Source organism: Scyliorhinus canicula, chromosome 19, assembly GCF_902713615.1.
Source record: "Scyliorhinus canicula chromosome 19, sScyCan1.1, whole genome shotgun sequence".
Classification (NCBI taxonomy): domain Eukaryota; kingdom Metazoa; phylum Chordata; class Chondrichthyes; order Carcharhiniformes; family Scyliorhinidae; genus Scyliorhinus; species Scyliorhinus canicula.
In genome coordinates this window covers 61,052,371-61,074,005 of record NC_052164.1, presented here as the reverse complement: position 1 = coordinate 61,074,005, position 21,635 = coordinate 61,052,371, and the positions used below count along the sequence as shown (strand labels likewise).

General features: G+C 51.6%; 1 protein-coding gene across 2 annotated transcripts in view; it reads left to right on the top strand.

Annotated features, from left to right (window-relative positions):
• The window catches only part of kirrel3a (kirre like nephrin family adhesion molecule 3a), a 991,443-nt gene that overhangs the window by 511,322 nt on the left and 458,486 nt on the right, over positions 1-21,635 (top strand). The window lies entirely within an intron of this gene.

Genomic DNA, 21,635 nt, shown 5'->3' with positions numbered 1-21,635 from the left:
AAATCAGATTGGTCGTGGATCTCAAGAAAAGGAATTTGTGAAATGTCTAAGAGATGGTTTTTTGGAGCAACTTGTGACAACCGGGGAACAAGCAATTCTGGATTTGGTGATGTCAATGAGACATACTTGATTTGGGAACTTAAGATGAAGGAACCCTCAGGGATCAGTGACCACAATAGGATAGAATTTACACTGCAGTTTGAGAGGGAGAAGCTCCAATCAGATGTAACAGTATACAATTAAATAAGGTTAACTGCAAAGACATGAGGGAGGAGCTGGCCAGAGTTGGATGGAAAAGCAGCCTAGCAGGGAAGACAGTGGAACAGCAATGGCAGGAGTTTTTGGGGATTATTGGGGAGGCACAACAGAAATTAATCCCAAGGAGGAGGAAACATGCTGAGGGGAGGACAAGGCATCCATGGCTGACGTGGGATGTCAAGGACAGCATTAAAACTAAAGAAAAAGCATATAAAGTGGCAAGGGTTGGTGGGAAGCCAGATGATTGAGAAGCCTTTAAAAGCGAGCAGAGGACAACAAAAAAAGCAGTAAGGGGGGACAAGATGAAGATGAGTGCAAGTTAGGTAGTAATATAAAGGAAGATAGAGAGTTTTTTCAATATATAAGGTAAGAGAGCCACTGAACCACTGAACAACATGGCTAGAGAAGTAATAATAGGAAACAAAGAAATGGCAACAAACTGAATAGTTACTTTGCATCAGTCTTCATGGTGGAAGACACCAGTGGGATGCCGGAGTTCCAGGAGAACCAGGGGCAGAGGTGAGTACAGTGACCATTACTAAGGAGAAGGTTCTAGGGTAACTGAAAGGTCTGAAGGTGGATAAGTCACCTGGACAAGATGGACTACACCCCAGGGTTCTAAAAGAGATAGCTGGGGAGATTGTGGAGGTATTGGTGATGATCGTTCAGGAATCACTGGAGGCAGGAAAGGTCCCAGAGGACTGGAAAGTAGCTAATGCAACACCACTATTTAAGAAGGGAGGGAGGCAGAAGACAGGAAATGATATGCCGGTTAGCCTGACTTTGGTTGTTGGTAAGATTTTAGAGTCTGTTATTAAAGATGAAATCGCGAAGCACTTGGAAGTGCATGGTAAAATAGGACTGAGTCAGCACGGCTTAGTCAAAGGGAGATCGTGTCTGACAAATCTGTTAGAGTTCTTTGAGGAGGTAACAAGGAAGTTAGACAAAGGAGAACAAGTTAACGGATGGACTACACCCCAGGTTTCTAAAAGAGATAGCTCAGGAGATTGTGGAGGCATTGGTGGTGATCTTTCAGGACTGACTGGAGGCAGGAGTCCCAGAGGACTGGAAAGTGGCTAATGTAACACCGCTATTTAAGAAGAGAGCGAGGCATAGGATGGGAAATTATAGGCCAGTTAGCCTGACTTCGGTCATTGGTAAGATTTTGGAATCCATTATTAAAGAGGAGATCGCGGAGTACTTGTAAGTGCATGGTAAAATAGGACTGAGTCAGCACAGCTTTGTCAAGGGGAGGTCATGTCTGACAAATCTGTTAGAGTTCTTTGAGGAGGTCACAAAGAAGTTAGACAAAGAAGAACCAGTGGACGTGCTTTATTTAGATTTCCAGAAGGCCTTTGACAAGGTGCCGCATTAGAGACTGTTAAATAAGTGGTGTTAAGGGTAAGATTCTGGCATGGATAAAGGATTGGTTGACTGGCAGAATGGTGGAGCAGACTCGAAGGGCCGAATGGCCTCCTCCTGCTTCTATTTTCAATGTTTCTATGATAGCAATGTATTTTTTTGTCCTTGGGCTCTTCTTTTATTGTTCTTGGCTGTTCTTCTTTATGATTCTATGAGTGGGTCTCGGAAGAACGCTCTTTTGAAAGGTCTTTGAAAACTTGATGGGCCAAATGGCCTCCTTCCACATTGTAGGGATTCTATGGATTCTGGGTACATTTGTTCTCTTCACCTGGTGAACCCACACTGAACTCACAATCTTTGCTGAGATTTCAGTGTGGTCTACAATACCGTTCATAAATTGCACCAGCATCCTGCATTCTCCTGTGAATACATATCTCTCAAAAAGACCATTTTTGTGCAGTCGATAGTACTGAGCGCATTTCCCCTGCACTGGCTCGATCTTTGCCTCTGTCTCCATTTTTAGCCAGTCCGCCCATGCAGAGTCAACTCCATGCTCTTCTCCACAGATTATTGCATAAAGCAGCGACACTTGCAGCATTCGGTGACGCTCCTTCACCAGGGATGAAAACTTCAAGATTCATTTGAAGTGACTGTCTCTCACTCTGCCCCTGTGTTTAACTCACTCCACCCAAAACCCATCTCTTACTCTGCCCATTGCCCAGCTCACTCTATCCAATGGCTTAACTCAATGTTCATCCCATTCCATCAGTTTCCTTCATTGCATGCTTGAGTTTCTATGAGTGTCTGCATATGTGTTTCTGTGTATTTTGTTGTGTGTATGTATTAGTGTGCCTGGGTAAGTGTACATATTGTGTGCCTGTGTGCACATTGTGATAGAAACCGTGGTTTCAAAGCTTGTATTTCTGAGACAGACCCTAATTGAGATTGAAATGGAAAGTTTCAGCTCATTGAAACTGAACACTTTGGTTCCAGGAAAAGTAAAAGTAAAATTGAAATAGGAACGTCTGGTTTCTGGGGAACCTGACACTGCTTGACACTGGATAAAAAGACATGAGGCCAATTGAGCTCAGATCCTAGAGTCTGTGATACAAGCAGTCTGAAGAAAATGGAGGCTGGATCCAGATGCTGGGTGTGAGCAAATACACAGATGCTGCAGCTATTCCTGTTTCCTGAAGATAAATGGTGGATTTACACCTTCAAGGCCACTATAAGCAAAGGAGCAGCGGTTCTGCAGATATGTGCCATTTTGGTGAAGACTATGCCCATGGAGCTCGGGCTGGTTGGATGCTGTTGCCGGCTGCAGGACTGGAATGCCACTGGAGAAAATGTGGAGCTTTGAAGGACATTGTGGCTGACTGGGCTGATCAGTAAACCCATCTTTGTTGTATCTGCAATTTGATGTTAATTTATAGTTGACAGTGACTGTAATTTTCCTGTTAATTTATTTTGCATTTGGTGTGATTGTTACAAGTTGAAAAATGTGTAATATTTTCCATTCATTTTCTTGTTGTGTCATTTGGTTAATTTGGTTCTTTTAGTCTGTTTGTATTTACATGGATCATAGCACTATGTCTGTGAAATGAAAAAGAATTGTAACCAAAGTCCGAGAGGAACAAGGCTGCTCTCCACTTTGGAGAGAGCTCTGACTGGTGGTGATTTAACCTGAGGATCACCACACCCCAGGCGAGGGGCAAAGTTGAGAAAGCGGGGCCTTCATTAATAAACTCAACTGGTGCAGGAATTGTTGGCGTCGCTCCACATCACAAGCCAGCTGTCCAGTTGACTGAGTTAACCGATCCACCTTTATTATTGTGCAAGCATGTGTGTGTTTGCATGTGTCTATGTGTGTAGCCCTGTGTGGGTGTGTCCGCATGTGCCTCTAGTGTTTGTGTGCATCTGTGTCCCTGTGCGTGTGTCTCTGTGTGAGATTTATGAGTGTGCTTATTGAAGTAGGTGAAAGACAGGATCTGGATTTCCTCGTGAGTTTAAACGCTGTCTAGATTCACACACAAAGACTGGTGAGAGATTGTAAGATTATAAGCACATGTGTGACTCACACCCCAACACAAATCGGTAACTTCGGGTAGGAGCAAAGAATATAGTAAGTAAACCAAATTCAATAAGAGATGCTTATCACAGTCCATTGTGACTACAATACTATCTGACATGTAAGGATTAAATTCCTTCTTAACTAAAAATCAGGGCAAGACTTGTCATTTCCTGGATTTAATGCTTTGTTCTATGATTCAAAATTATTGCTAATTGCAGAAAAAGATATAATTCTCACACTGTTAAACTAAGGATTTCAACACCACAAAAAGACTGATTGTAAAAGTCCCTTGGACATAACAGGTTCAACAGGGTGAGATTGGAGAGGGTTTTCTAAAAAATAATTTTTATTGGAATTTTTTGAAAAACATATCAACAGAACAATAATAACAATAACAATAACAATAAACACTCCCCGGCACCCGTAACAACGCATATAACAAACCCCCCCACCCCCCCAAACCCAATAAACAACAAAATAAATTAACAATAAGCAAATTAATTAAACACTATCCCCTAAACCCCCCTCTTTCCCCCCCTCCCCCCCGGGTTGCTGATGCTGTTGACCTAGTACCTTATCGTTGAGCCAGAAAGTCGAGGAAAGGCTGCCACCTCCTAAAGAACCCTTGTACCGACCCCCTCAGGGTGAATTTGACCCTCTCCAGCTGAATGACTCCCGCCATGTCATTAATCCAGGTCTCCACGCTCGGAGGTCTCGCGTCTTTCCACTGCAGCAAGATCCTCCGCCGGGCTACTAGGGACGCAAAGGCCAAAACATCGGCCTCTTTCGCCTCCTGCACTCCCGGCTCCACCCCAACCCCAAATATCGCTAGTCCCCAGCCTGGCTTGACCCTGGACCCCACCACCCTCGACACTGTCCTCGCCACCACCTTCCAGAACTCCTCCAGTGCCGGGCATGCCCAGAACATATGGGCATGTGGGCCCGGTGCAGCACCTTGAACTGGATGAGACTAAGCCTCACACATGAGGAGGAGGAGTTCACCCTCTCCAGGGCGTCCGCCCATGTCCCCTCCTCAATCTGCTCCCCCAGCTCCACCTCCCACTTAGCCTTCAGCTCCTCTACTGACGCCTCCCCCACCTCCTGCATTACCTGGTAGATGTCAGACACCTTCCCATCCCTGACCCACACCCCCGAAAGCACCCTATCCCTTACCCCCCCGCGGGGGCAGCAAAGGGAACCCCTCCACCTGTCGCCTAGCAAACGCCTTGACCTGAAGGTACCTGAACATATTCCCCGGGGGGAGCTCAAACTTCTCCTCCAGTTCACCAAGGCTCGCGAACCCCCCGTCAATAAACAGGTCTCCCAACTTCCTAATGCCCGCCCTGTGCCACCCCAGTAACCCGCCATCCAGGTTCCCTGGGACAAACCGGTGGTTCCCCCGCAGCGGGACCTCCACCGAGCCCCCCACTTCCTCCCTGTGTCGCCTCCACTGCCCCCAAATTTTGAGGGTAGCCGCCACCACCGGGCTCATAGTGTACCTCGTTGGAGGGAGCGGCAGCGGCGCCGTTACCAGTGCCTTCAGGCTCGTGCCTCCACAGGACGCCATCTCCATCCGTTTCCATGCTGCCCCCTCCCCATCCATTACCCACTTACGTACCATCGAGACGTTAGCCGCACAATAGTACCCATAGAGGTTGGGCAGTGCCAGACCCCCACTATCCCTACCCCGCTCCAAAAAGGGGTACCCTCGGAGTCCCGTGCGCCCAAACAAATCCCAGAATGCTGCTGTTGACCCTCCTAAAAAAGGCCCTCGGAACGAAAATGGGGAGGCACTGAAACAAAAACAAAAACCTCGGGAGCACCGTCATTTTAACGGACTGTACTCTACCCGCCAACGACAACGGCAGCATGTCCCACCTTTTAAATTCCTCCTCCATCTGCTCCACCAACCTAGTAAAATTGAGCTTGTGCAGAGTCCCCCAGCTCCTAGTCACCTGAAACTCCTCACTGCCATCTTTAGCGGGAGCCTACCAATCCCCTCTTCCTGATCTCCCGGGTGTACGACAAACAGCTCACTCTTGCCCAGGTTGAATTTATAGCCCGAGAAACTCCCGAACTCAGCAAGAATCTCCATCACCTCCGGCATTCCCACCACCGGGTCTGCTACATACAGCAGCAAGTCGTCTGCATACAGCGACACTCGGTACTCCTCCCCACCTCGCACCAAACCCCTCCACCTCCTCGACTCCCTGAGAGCCATGGCAAGAGGCTCAATTGCCAACACAAAAAGCAAGGGAGACTTGGGGAACCCCTGCCTCATCCCACGGTGGAGCCTGAAGTACTCGGACCTCCTCCCATTTGTTGCTACACTCGCCATTGGGGCCTCGTACAGCAACCTCACCCATTTAATAAACCCCACCCCAAACCCGAACCTCTCCAACACCTCCCACAGGTACCCCCACTCAACCCTGTCAAAGGCCTTCTCCGCATCCAATGCCACCACAATCTCCACCTCTTCTTCTGCTGCCGGCATCCTTATCACATTTAGCAGCCTTCGCACGTTAGTGTTCAGCTGCCTCCCCTTAACAAAACCCATCTGATCTTCATGTACCATCCCCGGCACCCAGTCCTCTATTCTAGTGGCCAAGATCTTCGCCAGCAACTTGGCGTCTACATTCAGCAGTGAAATTGGCCTGTATGATCCGCACTGCAAGGGGTCCTTATCACGCTTCAGGATCAGGGAAATTAGCGCCCAAGACATCGTCGGGGGCAAAACACCCCCCTCCCATGCCTTGTTGAAGGTCCTAACCAGCACGGGGGCCAGCAGGTCCACGTATTTCTTATAAAATTCAACCGGGAACCCATCCGGTCCCGGCGCCTTCCCCGACTGCATGTGGCCAATCCCACTGACCAGCTCCTCCAACTCGATCGGCGCCCCCAGTCCCTCCACCTACTCCTCCTGCACCCTTGGAAATCGGAGCCTGTCCAAGAAACTCTCCATTCCCCCTCCCACCGCCGGCAGCTCCGACCGGTACAGTTCCCTATAAAAGTCCCTAAAGACCTCATTGACTTCTACCCCCTGCCGCACCAATTTCCCACCCCTATCCTTCACTCCACCAATCTCCCTAGCCGCATCCCGCTTACGAAGCTGATGCGCCAGCATCCTGCTTGCCTTCTCTCCATACTCATAGACCGTTCCCTGTGCCTTCCTCCATTATGTCTCCGCCTTTCTGGTGGTCAATAAATCAAACTTGGCCTGCAAGCTACGCCGCTCCCCCAGCAATCCCTCCTCCGGGGCCTCCGCGTACCTCCTATCCACACTCAACAGCTCCCCCACCAGTCTCTCCCTCTCCCTCCTCTCCTCCTCTCCCCCCTCTCCCTATGGGCTCGGATGGAGATCAGCTCCCCCTTAATCACTGCCTTCAGAGCCTCCCACACCATCCCCACCTGGACCTCCCCAGTATCATTGACCTCGAGGTACCTCTCGATACATCCCCGAACCCTCCTACACACCTCCTCATCAGCCAACAACCCCACATCCAGACGCCAACTCTATCCAATGCGGAGCATGGTCCGAAATCACAATAGCCGAATACTCGGCCTCCTCCACCCTCGGGACCAGTCCCCTACTCAAAACAAAGAAATCAATGCGGGAATAAACCCTGTGCACATGGGAGAAAAAAGAGTACTCTCGAGCCCTCGGCCTCCCGAACCTCCAGGGATCCACTCCTCCCATCTGGTCCATAAACCCCTTCAACACCTTGGCCGCCGCCGGCCTCCTGCCTGTCCTTGAACTAGAACGATCCAGTAGGGGATCCAGCACCGTATTGAAGTCCCCCCATGATCAAGCCCCCCACCTCCAGGCCAGGAATGCGGCCCAACATATGCCTCATGAAACCAGCATCATCCCAATTTGGGGCGTACACATTTACCAACACCACCATCTCCCCCTGCAGCTTACCGCTCACCATCACATATCTGCCGCCACGATCAGACGCCTCAAACGCCACCCTCTTCCCCACCAGGATCGCCACCCCCCGGTTCTTCGAGTCGAGCCCTGAGTGGAAAACCTGCCCCATCCACCCCTTCCTCAGATGGACCTGGTCCGCCACCTTCAGGTGGATCTCCTGGAGCATGGCCACGTCCGCCTTCAGCCCCTTCAGATGCGAAAACACCCGGGCCCGCTTAACCGGCCCATTCAAACCCCTCACGTTCCACGTAATCAGCCGGATCAGAGGGCACCCCGCCCCCCCCCCCTCCCCCGTCGACTAGCCATAGCCCATCGACTGCTCGCCCCTGGCCAGCACCCATTCGGCCCGTTTCCCACGGCGATAAAACCTCACCCCGACCCGCACCAACTCCTCCCTGGCCAATCCAGCCTCCCCCCCCCCCCTCCCCCCCCCCCCCCCCCCCCCCTCAGATGAGCAAGTACCCTAGACCACTTCACCGGCCCATTCAATCCTCTCGCATTCCAGGTGACCAACCGGATCAGAGGGCGTCCCACCCCCCTCCCCCGTCGACTAGCCATAGCCCGTCGACTGCCCGCCACAGGCCAGCACCCCCGCCCGACCCAGTCCCCACGGCGACAACACCTCACCTCTGTCCCCCCGGCCCACACCAGCTCCTTCCTGACCCTGCCAGCAGCAACCCGGTATTCCCCTTTCCCCCCCCCCCCCCCCCCCCGGCTAGGACCCCTCCTAGCCACGAAGCTCCCTCCACTGTACTCCCGTGAGCCAGCTGACTTCTGCTGACCCCGGCAGCTCCCGCTCTAACTCCGACCCCTCCCGATATGAGGTGCCCCTTCCTCCCCTGCATCAGCTCCTTGGCACCACTTCAGCGCGGGAAAACCGGTCTAATAACCACGCCCCTCGTCCCGCAGCGCAGGAAACCAGAGAAAAGCCTGCGCTTTCACACTGCCCCACCCACCAACGCAGCTCCCAAACAGCAGTCCCAACCCAACCACCAACTCCGTGCAAACAAAGACACAGATCAACCACAAACCCCAGTACCCCCCTTAGAACACAAAACCATAACCCACATCGTAGAAAGCGAGAGAAAAAACAGAAACAAACAGAATAACCAGCTACAGCATAAACAGTGATACAGAAATAGAAAAACTCTCGCAGCCCCCAATCTCTAGTTAGAGTCCAACTTTTCAGCCTGCACAAAGGCCCACGCTTCCTCCGGGGACTCAAAGTAGTAATGCCGGTCCTTGTAGGTGACCCACAGGCGCGCAGGCGGCAACATGCCGTACTTCATCTGCTTTCCGTGTAGCACCGCCTTCGTCCAGTTAAACCCGGTTCTCCGCTTGGCCACCTCCGCACTCCAGTCCTGGTAGACACGCACTACCGAATTCTCCCACTTACTACTCCTCACCTTCTTGGCCCATCGGAGAACACACTCCCGGTCACTGAACCGATGGAACCGCACCAGCACCGTCCGCCTTAGGTCGCCTGGCCAGTACTCTGTGGGCCCCCTCCAGATCCAGGGGCAGATGGAAGGATCCTGCCCCCACCAGCGAGTTCAGCATCACGGCCACATAGGCCGGCAGGTCCGACCCCTCCAGCCCCTTCTCGAGGCCCAGGATCCGCAGGTTCTTCCTCCGTGACCGAAGCTCCATCTCCTTGAACCGATCTTGCCACTTTTTATGAAGTGCCTCGTGTATCTCCACCTTCCCCACGAGGGCCGAAACCTCCTCCTCGCGCTCAGAGGCCTGCTGCTGCAACTCAAGTATCGCTGCACCCTGGGTTGTCTGGGTCTCCAGCAGCTTACTAGTCGTCACCTTCAGGGATTCCAACAACTCCCTTTTCAGCTCCGTAAAATAGCGCAGAAGGGCCGCCTGCTGCTCCTCCGCCCACTGCCTCCACTCCTCAGGGGCTCCACCGGCCGCCATTTTGTCCACCTTCCCCCGCTTTTCCAGGGGAGCTACTGCCGTATTTCTCCTCTCCCCACTCCGAGTCCGCACCATAAATCACGGGGGGTTTTGCTCCAGACCCCTTTATCAACCGGGAATTGTCGAATCAGCGCCGTTTGGGGCCCTTAAAAGAGCCCACAAGTCCTATTAAAGCGGGAGCTGCCGAACGTGCAGCTTAGCTCTGCATAGCCGCAACCGGAAGTCGAGATTGGAGAGGGTTGATCCCTTAGGGATGGACTCTTCTTCACCGCAGCTAAGAAATGTTGCACCAATTTAAATCAGTCAGCTTTCAATACAAGTACCACTTACGTAACAGTGCCTACTCTTGCACTCTGCCACTTAATCCAGTCTAATTCATTCAGTGCTGGGCCCCTGACACAAGCTATCATCGGTCCCAATCCAAAATGCCTTCAGCTCCCACAACAATCTGGTGGGGGTGGTGGAGTGCCTCTACACTGAGCATAAATTTTCAGAAATTATGCAGGCCGAGTTAGGGAAATTAGAGCTGCAAAAGACTATTTCAATTTAATTATATTAATTGTACTTTGCCATTTATTGAAGGAACTTTTATTAACAGAAGGTAGAAAGGAACACGTTTAATTTCCTGCCGCATATAAAACATTAAGTTGTCCTTTTGATTGGGGTTTGGAAATTGGCTGTCAGTCTCCCCGGTGAACAGTGCCCTCGCAACAGTGCTTGTGCAGATGGAAACCGCTGAATATTTTCATACCCTGGTTCTGTCCGTGACCCTCCCTCATCTCTCTCCTCCCCCGCCACCCCTCCAACACCACTTATTGCACTGTGAGAGAGCTCAAATTTTCAAAGCTGATGTTGGTTAGAGGAAAGAAGAGGATTCTTTTCATTAAAAAATAAACATCGGTTAAGATATTGAGGGAAGTCCATTCTTGTATTTGTCGAAAGACAGGAACAGGAGGCTATTCAGCTTTTCAACTTTCTCCTGCCATTCAATCATTTTAAATAATTTTTATTGAAATTTTTCGATACAAACATTTACCCCTACTACATTTTAAATTATAACACAACAAATCCCCCCTGGAAAATCCTCCCCACGCCCTCCCCCGCACGCACCCCCCCCCCCCCCCCCCCCCCCCCCCCCCCCCCCCCCCCCGCGCTACCAGTCTAGCACCCAAACCGTTTTCCCTTTCTGCCGATGGCCTCGGGCAGTCATTGCCCGCGACCCCCCGCTGACGTGCTCCCTTCGTTGCTATCCCCCCCCCCCCTCCCTTCCCCCCCCCCCCCCCCCCCTTTCTCCCCGGGTTGCTGCTGTTTCGGCCTCCAGTTCCTATCTCTGATCCAGAAAGTCAAGGAAGGGCTGCCACCGCCGGAAGAACCCCTGTACCGACCCTCTCAGGGCGAATTTGATTCTTTCCAATTGGATGAAGCTTGCCATGTTGTTTAACCAGGTGTTAACACTTGGTGGCCTTGTGTCCCTCCACTGAATCAAGATCCTTCTCCGAGCTACCAAGGACGCAAAGGCCAATATTCCGGCCTCCCCTGCCTCCTGTACTCCTGGCTCCACCCCAACCCCAAAAATCGCTAGCCCCCACCCTGGTTTGACCCTGGTTCCCACCACTCTCGATACCGTCCCCGCCACCCCCTCCCAGAACTCTTCCAGCGCCGGGCACATCCAGAACATATGTACATGGTTCGCAGGGCTTCCCGAACACCTAACACACCTGTCCTCACCCCCGAAGAACCGACTCATCCTAGTCCCCGTCATATGGGCTCTGTGCAGCACCTTAAATTGGATGAGGCCCAACCTTGCGCACGACGACGACGAATTGACCCTCTCTAAGGCATCCGCCCATGTCCCATCTTCTATCTGCTCTCCCAGCTCCGCTTCCCACTTGTCTTTCAGCTCCTCTATCGATACCTCCTCCACCTCCTGCATTATTTTGTAGATGTCCGAGACCTTCCCTTCTCCGACCCAGACCCCTGACAGCACCCTATCACTCACCCCTCTATCGGGAAGCAAGGGAAATCCTTCCACCTGTCGTCTGGCAAATGCCTTCACCTGCAGGTATCTAAACGTGTTCCCCGGGGGGAGCTCAAATTTCTCCTCCAGCTCTCCCAGGCTCGCAAACCTCCCCTCTATGAACATGTCCCTCAGTTGCCTGATGCCCGCCCTGTGCCAGCTCTGGAATCCCCCGCCAGTGTTCCCCGGGACAAATCTGTGGTTCCCTCTCAGTGGCGCCGCCATCAGACCCCCCACTTCCCCCCTGTGTCGCCTCCACTGCCCCCAGATTTTCAGGGTGGCCGCCACTACCGGACTCGTGGTATACCTTGTGGGGGGGAGCGGCCATGGTGCCGTTACTAGCGCCCCCAGGCTTGTATTGCCGCAGGACGCCCTCTCCATACGTTTCCAAGCTGCCCCCTCCCCCTCCATCACCCACTTGCGCACCATCGATGCGTTCGCCGCCCAGTAGTATCCGGAAAGATTGGGTAGCGCTAATCCTCCCCTGTCCCTACTCCGTTCCAAGAAAATCCTTCTCACTCTAGGGGTGCCATGTGCCCACACATAGCCCATAATGCTGCTAGTTACCTTCTTGAAAAAGGCCCTGGGGAGAAAGATGGGCAAGCACTGAAACAGAAACAAGAACCTCGGGAGGACCGTCATTTTGACTGACTGCACCCTCCCTGCTAGCGACAGCGGTACCATGTCCCACCTCTTGAACTCCTCCTCCATCTGCTCCACCAGCCTTGAAAAGTTCAGCTTGTGGAGGGTCCCCCAGTTCCTTGCCACCTGCACCCCCAAGTACCTGAAGCTCTTTACTGCTCTCTTAAAGGGGTGCCGCCCAATTCCCTCCCCCTGATCTCCCGGGTGTATCACAAAGACCTCACTTTTACCCACATTTAATTTATATCCCGAAAAGTCCCCAAACTCCGCTAGTATTTCCATTACCTCCGGCATTCCCCCTTCCGGGTCCGCCACATATAACAACAAATCATCCGCATAGAGTGATACCCGATGTTCCTCCCCTCCCCTTGTCAGTCCTCTCCACCCCCCTGAACCCCTCAGTGCCATCGCCAACGGTTCGATCGCTAATGCAAATAGTAAGGGGGATAGGGGGCATCCCTGCCTGGTACCTCGATGGAGCCCAAAATACTCTGACCTCCTCCCGTTTGTAACCACACTCGCCATCGGGGCCGAATACAGCAGCCTCACCCACTTGATAAATCCCTCCCCAAACCCAAACCGTTCCAGCGTCTCCCACAGGTATTCCCACTCCACCCTATCGAATGCCTTCTCCGCATCCAGTGCTACCACTATCTCAGCCTCCCCCTCCACTGCTGGCATCATAATCACATTCAACAGTCTCCGGACATTTGTGTTAAGTTGTCGTCCCTTTACGAACCCCGTCTGGTCCTCATGGATTACCCCTGGCACACAATCCTCTATTCTGGTTGCCAGGACCTTTGCCAACAGTTTGGCATCTACATTCAAGAGGGAGATAGGCCTGTAGGACCCGCACTGTACAGGGTCTTTGTCCCGCTTCAGGATCAAGGAGATCAGGCCCTGTGACATTGTCGGGGGCAGAACCCCCCCCTCTCGCGCCTCATTGAAGGCTCGCACCAGCACTGGACCCACCAAGTCCACATACTTCTTATAAAATTCCACCGGGAACCCATCCGGCCCCGGCGCCTTCCCCGCCTGCATCTGGCCTATCCCTTTAACTAGCTCCTGCAGCTCTATCGGCGCCCCCAGCCCCTCCACCCGTTCCTCCTGGACCTTTGGGAACCTCAATCTATCGAGGAAGTTCTCCATTCCCCCCCTCCTCCTGGGCGGCTCAGACCGGTACAATTCCCTGTAGAAATCCCTGAAGACCCCGTTCACCTCTTGCCCCTTCTGCACTACGTTCCCTCCCTTCTCTCTCACTCCCCCAATCTCTCTGGCTGCATCTCGCTTGCGCAGCTGGTGTGCTAGCATCCTGCTCGCCTTTTCCCCGTACTCATAGACCGCGCCCTGTGCCCTTCTCCATTGCGTCTCCGCCTTCCTAGTGGTCAGTAGGTCAAACTGGGCCTGTAAACTGCGCCGCTCCCTCAACAGCCCCTCCTCTGGTGTCTCCGCATATCTCCTGTCCACTTCTATAAGTTCCCCCACCAGTCTCTCCCTCTCCTGCCTCTCCTTCCTTTCTCTGTGTGCCCTTATGGAGATCAGCTCTCCTCTGATCACTGCTTTCAGGGCCTCCCAGACTACCCCCACCTTCACCTCGCCCGTGTCGTTCGTGCCCAGATATCTCTCAATGCCCTTCCGGACCCTTCCGCACACCTCATCGTCCGCCAACAGCCCCACATCCAGGCGCCACAACGGGCGCTGGTCCCGTGCTTCCCCCAGTTCTACCTCTACCCAGTGTGGTGCATGGTCCGAAATCGCAATGGCCGAGTACTCCGTGTCCTGCACTCTCGAAATCAGCCCCCTGCTCAGTACAAAAAAGTCTATTCTGGAGTACACCCTGTGGACGTGGGAGAAAAAAGAATACTCCCTCGCCCTTGGCCTGCCAAATCTCCAAGGGTCTACCCCCCCCATCTGCTCCATGAACCCCCTTAGCACCTCTGCCGCTGCCGGCCTCCTATTCGTCCTGGAACTCGATCTGTCCAGCCCAGGGTCGAGCACTGTATTGAAGTCCCCCCCCATGATCAGGCCCCCTGCCTCCAGACCCGGAATGAGGCCCAACAGGCGCCTCATAAAACCCGCGTCATCCCAATTCGGGGCATACACATTCACCAGCACCACATTCTCTCCCTGCAGCCTACCCTTCACTATCACGTACCTACCCTCCTTATCTGCTACCACCTGCGCCGCCACGAACGACACCCTCTTTCCCACCAAAATCGCCACCCCCCGGTTCTTTGCGTCCAAGCCTGAGTGGAACACCTGTCCCACCCACCCCCTTCTCAGGCGTACCTGGTCTACTACTCTCAAGTGAGTCTCCTGCAACATTGCCACATCCGCCTGCAGTCCCTTTAGGTGTGAAAAAACCCTTGCTCTCTTGACCGGCCCATTCAGCCCCCTCACGTTCCAAGTAATCAACCGGGTCGCGGAGCGACCTGTCCCTTTCCCCTGTCTATTAGCCATGTCCTGTCCCCTGTTCGCCCCGGGCCGACCCTCCCCTTCTGACCCGTTCCCCATGGCGATGGCCCCCCCCCCCCTCTCTCCTCCCGTTCTTCCCTTCCCGTCCTCGGCCTTTCCAGCAGCAACCCGGTATCCCCCCCTAACCCCCCTTCCCCCCCCCCCCCCGGCTAGGACCCCTCCTAGCCGCGGTGTATCCACCATCGTACTCCCGAGAGTCAGCTGATTTTCGCTGACCCGGCTGCCCCTGCCACACTCCGACTCCTCCCGATGTGGGGGGGGAGGGGCCTCCCCCCCCCCTTGCCATCCCTCTCTGACCCCGCTTGAGCGCGGGAAAAGCCGCCATTGCTGGCCACACCCCACTCTTCTCTCCTCCCCCTTCCTCCGTCCCGCGCGCGGGAAACAGGGGAAAGCCCGCGCTTTCGCCCGGCCACACCCTACCCCGCCATCTTCAATTCCACCCCCGTCCCCATCCAAGCCCATAAAAAAGCCCCCTTAAAACGAGAGGAAGAAAAAAGAGAAAAAGAAAACCCGCATAACCAACTTGCACCCCCCCCCGTCCCGCCTCCCCAACTTAACAATATAACAATATAAATAACAAATCTCAAATAAATACATAAATACATAACTATGCCTGCATAACTAAATAACTACCCAATAATAACGTATTTAACCATCACCCTCCATCGAACAGAACAGTAACCATAACCCTTAAAGAACAGATCAAAAAACAGTAAAAAAGCCCCCCCTACAACAACAATAATTAAGGGAAGTTGGCAACGGGAAGAGACACACAAAAAGGAACAAAGAAACCTCCCATAACACAAGTTTCAAAGAAACCAAACGATCCATCAACTTTAACCAAGCTCCGACCTGGCCTAAGAAAGACATGGACCACTTGATCAGTCAAGGGTACTCGGGCGGCCTCGACCGCCGGCGTTCCCAAGTTCTAGTTCAGGTCCAGCTTTTCCTCCCGAACAAAAGTCCATGCCTCCTCTGGGGTCTCAAAGTAATGGTGCTGGTCCTTGTAGGTGACCCACAAGCGCGCTGGCTGCAGCATTCCGAACTTGATCCTCTTTACGTGCAGCACCGCCTTCGTCCGGTTAAACCGGGCCCGCCGCTTTGCCACCTCCGCACTCCAGTCCTGATATATCCGCACCGTCGAATTCTCCCATTTGCTGCTTTTCTCCCTCTTGGCCCACCTCAGCACTTTCTCCCGATCACAGAAACGCTGGAATCGCACCAGCACCGCCCTCGGGGGCTCGTTCGCCCTAGGCCGCCTAGCCATGACCCGATATGCTTCTTCCAGCTCCAGAGGCGATGGACCGGCCCCCTCTCCCATCAGGGAGCTCAGCATCTCCGCTACATATTTCGGGAGATCAGGCCCCTCCAGGCCTTCTGCTAGGCCCAGGATCCTCAAGTTCTTCCGCCTCATTCGAGTGTCCAGCTCCTCAAAGCGGCTCTGCCATTTCAGGTGGAGTGCCTCGTGCACCTCCACCTTTCCCACGAGGACCGTGGCCTCCTCCTCCCTTGCAGTCATCTCCTGCTGCAGCTCTCTTATCGACGCCTCTTGGGTCGCCTGGGCCCCCATCAGCCTTGTGGTCGTCGCGTTCATAGACTCTAAGAGTTCCACTTTCAGCTCCGTAAAACACCGGAGGAGAGCGGCCTGCTGCTCCTCCGCCCATTTTCTCCAATCTTCTAGTGCGCCACCGGCCGCCATTTTGGTCCTCTTCCCCCGCTTTTTTCGGGGAGCTGCTGCCGCTTTTTTTGTCGCCCCACTCCGAGTACCGACCATAAAGTTGGTCTCACTCTCCTCAGGGAGCCTTCCCCACCGGGATTCGTCTTTACAGTACCGTCGGGGCCCTCCAATTGGCCCTTAAACACCTTTGTCGCAGGAGCTGCCAAATGTGCGACTTAGCTGGTCATAGCCGCAACCGGAAGTCCTTCAATCATTTTAATCGCGACTGAACTGCACCTCATCCCCATTCACCTGTCTTTGTTTCACTTCCTTTGATAGTTTTATCTGACAAAAAGCTATCAATCTTTGTTTCATAATTATCAATTGAAGCTGCATCCAAAGCCTTTTGAAAAGTGAGTCCCAAATTTCCACTACCCTGTTTTTATAATGAACTGCTTCTGGATTTAACTCGTGAACGGCCTGGCTCTAATTATGCCCATTTTCTGGGCTCTTCTCTTTATTATTTACAAAATTGTCAATTGGATCACTCTTCCAATTGTCTAAACTCAAGGGAAAACGGGCCTAATCTAAGAAGTCTATCCTCATAATTTGATACATTGGGCCCCAGTATCATTTGGGTAAATCCAAGCCTATTCCAAGGCTGCTGTGGCCTTCATCAGGCGCAGTACCGAAAAAAGACTTGAGACGGAGTGATGCTGTGTATAACTGAAGTAAAATTCAACAAAATAGAGGCCGAAATTCTACGGCCATTGGGATTCTCTTTTCCTACTGGCAGCACACGCCCGCTCGTGGTTTCCCAGCGTCGTGAGGAGGCTTCAATGGGAAAACATTGAAAAGTGGCAGGAAAAGAGAAATATGCGGCCGGGGACCAGAGAATCCCACTCAGACAGAAAATGCTGGAAAATTTCAGCAAGTCTGACAGCATCTGTGGAGAGAGAATAGAGCAAATGTTTCGAGTCTGGACGACTCTTCATCAGAAGCATGACTTCCTTGATTTTGAGAAAATGTTCATATTGACTTCCTTTTCAACTTGCTCACAAAATGTATTAAGTTGTATACCTGGACACTCAAACGTCTTTGCTCCGAGACAATTGCTGGTCTCTCACCTATAATAAAATCTTCCCATTCTTCACATTTTCCCAACAAGGGTTAAGTAGATAAGGCAGGGCAGTGGAGTTGAGGAATATCATTTCAAATCTGTCATGATCGCATTGAATGGTGAAGCTGAGTCGATTGACCGAATTACCTAGCTCTGCTTCTACACCTTATAATCTCATCAGATTCCACCTGCCATGGGCTTGGCATTAACATTTAGCCATTTGCCAAGTAATGCTCATTGAAAGCTTAATAAAGTTGGAAATCACAAAATGTTCCTTCAACTTAAATAGGGCTCAAGCAATTGAGCAGAGTTGAATGAAATATAGATTTAAATATTTGTGTATGTACAGCACCCAGGATGCCTGAAGCACTTTGCCTATAGGGAAAGGTGGCAGGCAATTTATGCAAAGCAAGACCCCATAAACTGCTAGGTGATTATGACCACATAATCAGCTTGAGTGATAAACATTGGGCAGAGCGGAACTCCCTTTATCTTGTCCTACAGAGAGAGTGGATGGGGCTTCAGCTTAATATCTCATCGGAAAGCTCGCACCTCTGACAGTGCAGCACCACACAGGAGTGTTGGCCTCGCCAATCCACTTAAGCTCCTTGCTTGTAATATGAACCACAACCTTCTGACTCAGAGGCAGGAGTGATTCCCACTGAGCCAATGAATGCAATATATGCAATGTATGAAAATCCTCTGCTTGGCATGATGCATGTGACTCAATCAATGCAAGCTGAGCGAGGATAGGCACATTGCCCATCAGGGGTTGGGAGGGGAATTGATGTAGACACTGCCATTGGCCCAACCTTCTCACGTGCTCGGGACAGAAGATCAACTAAAGCTCCTTGCCCTGTTCACAGTAGTTCACGTTGGGAAATGCCTGGATGACTATCCATGTTATGGCAAAGGGAGGTCACCAGACCAAGAGAGTCCACGATGAGTAAGGAAGTGTAAACCAGCTGGAAGACGTTAACTTTGGAGGAGAACAAGCCAGGAATTGGCAGGGGAAAAGGGAACATGAGAAAGAATCAACTTGAATAATTATTACATAAACAGAAAATGCTGGACAGTCTCAGCAGGTTTAACAGCAGTTGTGGAGTGAGAAGGGAGTTAACGTTTTGAGTCTGGATGACACTTTTGTCATAGCTGGAGAGAACAGGAAATAGGATGAGATTTATACTGTTGTGGGGGGGGGGGGGGGGGGTGCATGGACCAGTGAGGCTGAATAGAGTGCAAGCAAGACAAAGATATCATGGGCATGCTACGGACATCTGGTCAGTTCTCAACAGTGGCTAAGAGACTGGACCAGACTAATAACTTTGTAAGTTTTAAGATGGTGCGGAAAGATCGATTTGTTTCAAGGCTGATCAGTGAAGAAATAGGGTTTGGTTATTTTATAAAACAAACATTATTAAAAGGAAAGAAAAGAAAACAATATTTACATTTTTTAAACTTCAACTCGAACACTAACATATTACATGTAGTTGCTTAACATTAACACACCAGTTCCCATTAAACTGCATGTTCTGATAAGAACATGCAGCTTTCATGCCACCTTCACAGGACAACAAAGGCAATACTTGTTTTACAAAGCAATTTTTCTTCTCATCGGGTCATTCGTTCGGAACCCTTTTCCAAAGTTTGCCTCGGTGGCAACTGTCATGACCACGCTCAGTCGCTTTCCAATGCCTTCTCCTTTGTACCTGTTCAAAACAGCATTATTTCTCTCTTAGCTCGGCCCAGCCCCTCAAACAAAGTTTGGGGTTTTGGGGTTTAGAAAATTGAACCTATCATCATTATATTGGCTATTTGATGGGCTACTCCCGCTGATATAAAAGAACAGAGCCATGCTATTGATATGCAATTAAATTCCCATTGATGAAGAAAGAGGCCATCAGACCCTGTATTGCTAAAGGCTGGTCAGACAGGAGTGTACCAAAAGACAATGGATCTGGGGCATCTTGTGTATTCCCGCTAATGAGTTTAAGTCTGACTGGGACAATGTAACATGACCAGGTATGGGCATATCCCACTGACTCTCTGCTACCAGTGCTTTCCTTAGTTGGTTTAACCCTTAAATTGCCTGTTATATCTTCAACAGCATTTCTGGACCTAATTTCCTAATATCTCCCTTGCATACAAGGCAAAAACTCAAAGGGAGTGGTAATAATGACTAAGAAGGGTGTGATACTGGCACATTGAGATCAGAATGTGTTCATTGTAGAATGGGTAAGCAATGTGTCAAAGGACAACTTGGAATTGGGAACAGATGGCCCTAGTGGGTGAGGTGGGGGAGGGGAGACAATGGTGAAAGAAAAAGAAATCAATGGAAGAAATGAAAATAAATTGACAGAAACATAAATGGTATGAAGGTGGAGGAGAGAGTTCCCATGCTGAAGTTGTTGAACTCAATGTTAAGTCCGGAAGACTGTGGCCAGGATTCTCCGAAAATGGGCTATGTCCCCACGCCCGCCGGAAAACGGGCGCGAATCACTCAAGACTTTTTCCAATTTTTTGATTCTCCTGCTTTAAGAGAGATAGCAGGGAACTGGCAGCGCCGCACAGCTTCTGCTGCCGATACAGGGCCATGCACTTCCGGCCACAGGTCCACGCATGCATGCGGCTGCTGCCGTGGGTCCCGCATATGCGCGACGGCTATTTTTGTGTCAGCCCCTGCGCGACATGACGGAGCCACACAGTGGACCAGCGCAGAAGAAGATAAGGCCCCCACCCCCAATAGTGCGCGCCCGCCGATCGGTAGCCCCCGATCACGGGCCTGTCCGTCGTGGAGGCCCCTCTGGAGTTTGATCCCCCTGTTCCCCCCCACCAGGATGGCCAGCGCGGCTGTGAATCCAAGCTCCCGCCGGGTGTGACCAGGTTGGAAACATGCCGACGGAACTCGGCTGGTCGATCGCGGAGAATCGCCGCGGGGGCCTCTTGCAACGGCCCCCAACCGCACTGCGTCGACCGCGTGCGTGTGGCTGGTGGCGATTCTCCAGACCACGGAGAATCGCGTCCTGGCACCGTGGGTCTGAGACCCCATTCCCTGCCCCCACGGCGAGTGTGATTTTGGTGCGGAGGCTCGGAGAATCCCGGCCTGTATCTTTCCTAATCAGAGGATGAGATGCTGTTTCTCCACTTTGCATTGGACTGGAACATTGCAGCAGGCCAAGGATGGCCATGTGGGTTTGAAAGCAAGACAATGAATTGAAATGGCAAGCAACAAGGAGGTTTGGGTCCTGCTTGCGGGCCGATTGAAGATGTTCTGCAAAGTGGTCACCCAGGCTGCATTTAATCTCTCCAATGTAGAGTAGACCGCATTGTAAGCTGCAAATCCAATAGACTAAATTGAAGGAGGTGCACTGTCTCACTTGAAGAGTGTTCAGGCCCTTGTGTGGTGATCAAGGAGGAGGTAAAGGGGCAGGCGGTGCTCCTTCTGTGATTGATAGAGAGAACCATTACAAGGTTGGTGGGGCTGGGTGCATAGGGTAGCATGTCGAGGCAGGTTAAGTACCATACTTAAAGCATGGAACATGCAGGAGGAAGTAACGATGAATTGCTATTTGTGGAGAAATGTCTTAGGAAATCTCAACTTACCATTTAGGATATTCAGCATGATAGCCTGACTCCTAAGGGGTCCACATACGGAGATGTCATGCACATAAGACCAAGCACGCCCACGCGTGTTCATACACGTATGCACACACATGCACAAATGCACACACCGGGCACACACACACACTCTCGAAAATACTCGCATACTATTTCAGACACTCAGGCAACACAATCATACACACAAATGCACATGCACAAACATGTGCACGCACCAATTATTGGGGTAAGCATTACACATGTCACCTGGGCACCAAGTGGACTGATGCCAGCAGCACCAATTGTTGTTCTCACCCAGCCACAATCAGAGCAGATAGATGGGTGCTGCTACATGGAACTCCATTCACTGGCTGTAAAATAGACAGAGCTTTACTCCATCACCCTGTACCTCCCAAGCACACAGCATTGTAGATTCCAGCAGCGATGTGTGAAAGTAGAACCACAGGTGACAAGTGAAGAATGAGGGCAATAAAAATGGAAATAATATAAGAAATTGATTATCTTGACTTCATGGTTTGGGGAATCCAACTGTTGCTTTCTCTCTGATTTCCTCCACTCAGC